Below are 3,826 nucleotides of genomic sequence, written 5' to 3'. Positions count from 1 at the left end.
TCATAAGCTGAAGATCTAGTCCCTGGCAACCTCAGCAAGCTACGGTCACCTGTCCTTATATACCAATAAGGAGACACTTAATAGTGAAAAGCTGAGAAAGAAAATTTATCCAATGTGGCCATATTGAGAAATAAAAAGTGTCAGTGACCCATGCCCCTGACCCCAGTTCATCCTTGTGTGTGGGGAGCGCTGACTTAAGGCTTAGGTTTAAATAGAGGGCAAGAGACATACATAACTAAGCAGTTCTGGTCAAGGTGTGGTCCTGTCTATCACTGACCCATCATTGTCCTAGCTCCAGTCTGTCCTGGAAGTTGGTCCCCTGAATTGTCAGAACTGTATGGAATCTGTTCCTAGGAAGCAAGTCCTTTCTCTGACTAGCACAGGGCTTCAGCCTTTTCTTTCCTCCAGCATGAAAGAAAACTCTGGAGAAAGTGTGTGTGCACGCGTGCGTGCGTGCGTGCGTGCGTGCGTACGTGCGTGCGTCCATGATTGCGTGGTTCTTCATTTTTTAGTAGTCTGATAGCTGGAGGAAGGGATACACATCTGTGTTTCTTTAGATATCCTTTCTCTTGCCATGGTGGTCAAAGCAACATCTCTCTGTTCCACAGATCCTGCTGAAAATCCAGTTGTCGCCATCTCCTAGAAAATACTGAGTACTATGAACAAAGAGCAGCTCCTTACCTGCTCCACAGAGAAGTAGCTCAAATTAGACCTTGAATACATGTCAAGACCCATTTCCCTAGAGCTTACCACACTTTCTTTACTGCAAATACTTAGCCAGAGTTGCGAGTTCCTTGAGGGCAGGAGTCTATCTTAATTTTTGAGGTCAGATACACAATATATGGGCATTCTATATTTGTTGTGAGATCAAAAGAATCCATCCTTAAAAGGATGACAAGTAGAACTGTGGACTACTGGAACACCCAGAATACCAGAGAAGGGTCATCCCACCACAGCCACCGGCCAGGCCAAAAAGGCTGAGCAGATTCAGGGAATCCTGAAGTTGTCCCCCTGAAGATGGCTATAGAGCTGGGAGTGTAGCTTACTTAGGGCTGGAGAGCTTGCCTAGTTAACAGCTGTAACTCTTGGGGAATTTCAAAATCTTCAGTTCCTTTGACCTTTTGATTTCTACCCTGAGGCTCCAGGGAGCTGACTCTGTTCACCTTTGGTTTCCACATCCAGCCAGTCTGGTCGACGCCTGATTTCTTCCTCTCTGGGACTAAGCACTGAATCTTTCTGGTTATCTTGACTCTGGCTTGACTGACAACTCTCCAGTTCTAGCACTAAACTTCTCCCCCCATACAACACTAGAAAAGTAGGAGAAATCACATCCTGATTTTAAGTGGTTCCATCGACTATGAGCAGAAATCCTTCCGCTAGGCATGAAGGTTGACAATTCTTGTAATCCCAGCACTCAAGAAGCAAAGGGAAGAAGACTGCTGTGGTTGGAGGCCTAACTTAGGCAGAAATTCCAGGCTGACCTGGACTATGGAGTCCTCTGCCCACCTCTACAAAGGAAACAACCACTTGCCCCGCAACACAAGCTGCATTGCGTACGATGTGGGTCTGCGCGTTATAGATCTGCTCTTTGGTTTTGTAGGAGAGTCAAAGGCCTCAGGTATTTCTTCCCAGGTCCCCAGGATGACTGGTCCAAACCTTGTGAGGAGCTGTGGAATGTTTTAGAAACTGGCTCTCCAGTAGGGAGGAAATGGCTTTGTAGTATCTGTCAGTAAACATTCATCCACCACCCACCCATGGACCATTTCAGCTATCAATTTAATGTCAAGAGATGCACACTAATACACCATTATTTAGTATTTCCAGCCTAAAGATATGTAACATAAGTAGCACTAACATAATAGTGTAACGAAAAGTCAAGAGCAAATGATGGCTTGGGGAGTATGTATGCACCCGCTGCCTCTTTATTAAAATACCTGGTGTCATGTATCCAAGGCCTTGAACTCTAGTTGAGGATAACCTTGGTCTCCAGTACCTCCTTCCTTCACTGCTAGAATTACAGATGTGTGTACCACCCTGTCCAGAATATTCCATTTGTTATTAAGATTATTTAACTGCAGACATATATGACTCAGTGTTTTGAGACTCCATTTCTTAAAGAAACAAGTTTTCTTTTTGAGATAGGGTCTCACTATGTAGCCCTGGCCCTGTAGCTCTATTGTCTTAAACACAAGGATATTTGTCTGCTTCTGCTACCCAAGTGTTGGAATTAAAAGCATTTGTCACCATGCCTGACCACTTTGTATGTGTCCAAGGCACATTCACTGTTGTAACACTTTTCAGAAATTCATTTTTTTTTTAACAGATGAACTATATTCCACTAAGTGGATATACCAAATTTTACTTACTTGTTCATCAGCTCATAAATATTTTAGTTATTTGTATTTTAGGCTATTATGAAAGCTGTGATGAACACATATTTTCAAGCTTTAAAAAATGTTTTTAAAGATTTTTTTTTCTGTTTTACCTGCATGTATATGTGTGAACCACATGTGTCTGGTGCCCATAGAGGAGAGGGCATTGGATCTCCTGGAGCTGGAGTAATGAATGGTTTTGAGCCACCATGAGGGGTCTAGGTAGGGACTAAGTTCTGGTCCTCTGAAAAAGTAGTAAGTACTCTTAGCTTCTGAGCAATCTTTCCAGCCTCCCCCACTCCACCACCACTTTTTTTTAAAGACAGGGTCTCCTTTTCATGATGGTGGCAGCCATCAGGTGAGCCAAGATGGGTGCATACAAATACATCTAGGAGCTATGGAAGTAAAGCAGTTCGACATGATGCGCTTCCTCCTGAGGGTCTGCCCAGGCAACACCTCTCACGCTCTGTTCCTCACAGGGCTAGCAGCCCCACCTGTCCAGATAAAGTGCATAGGCTGGGATATAAGGCCAAACAAGGTCATGTCATATACAGGATTTGTGTCCAAGTGGTGGCTGCAAATGCCCAGTTCTAAGGGCGCGACTTATGGCAAGCCTCTCCATCACAGTGTTACCCAGCTTAGGTTTGCTGGAAGCTATCAGTCTGTTGCGGAAGAGAGAGCTGAAGCTGGACACTTTGAGAGTCCTGAAGTTGGGTTTATGAAAATTCCATCTATAAATTCTTGTAGGTAATCCTCATTGATTCATTCCATAAAAGTAATAGAAGGAACCCTGCCACCCTGTCCACAAGCACGGAGAGATGCGTGGGCTGACCTTTGTGGACTGCAAGAGCCGTGGCCTTAGAAAAGTGCTGCAAGTCCCACTACACTATTGGTGGCTGCCTTGCATCCTGGAGAAGGCGAAATACTCCCCAGCTCCACCATTACGGCTAATGCACACAATGTTTGTAAAATTCATATCCAATAAACAATTTAGGACAGAAAAAAAAGGGAAAGAAAGGCAGTGTCTCACTATGTAGCCCTGACAGACTTGGTGCTATGCATTCTAGTCTCAAATTCCTGAGAGATCTGCCTGCCAACTGCAGAGGTTGAAGGTATGCACCACCATACCTGGCATGCATTGCAAGCTGATGGCAGTGAGAGTATGTGGCAGAAACTCTTCACAGCACAGAACCAGGAAGGGAGAGTGGAACTGGAATGGGGTGGGGGTGGGGGCAGGTATAGTCTTCAAAATCCTGGCCCTAGGGACCTACTTTTGTCAGCTAGGCCCCACCCCTTAAAGGTTCCACAGCCTTCCAAATACCATCACCAGCTGGGAAATAAGCATTCAGAACCCGAGCCTGTAAGGGACATTTCAAATCCAAACCATAATAGTAGCCCCAGCGGATCTGGTCTTTTCAACTTTTAAAAAGTATTTATTTTCATATTTTATATGT

The 3,826-nt window shown here is 44.6% G+C and overlaps 1 pseudogene; it reads left to right on the top strand.

The window, feature by feature from the left end:
- Positions 1-2,740: 2,740 nt before the first annotated feature.
- On the top strand, positions 2,741-3,323 carry LOC131901305 (large ribosomal subunit protein eL15-like; annotated as a pseudogene).
- Positions 3,324-3,826: the final 503 nt, after the last annotated feature.

This window comes from Peromyscus eremicus, unplaced genomic scaffold (assembly GCF_949786415.1).
Source record: "Peromyscus eremicus unplaced genomic scaffold, PerEre_H2_v1 PerEre#2#unplaced_71, whole genome shotgun sequence".
NCBI classification, from domain to species: domain Eukaryota; kingdom Metazoa; phylum Chordata; class Mammalia; order Rodentia; family Cricetidae; genus Peromyscus; species Peromyscus eremicus.
This window is presented reverse-complemented; position numbering and strand designations above follow the sequence as displayed.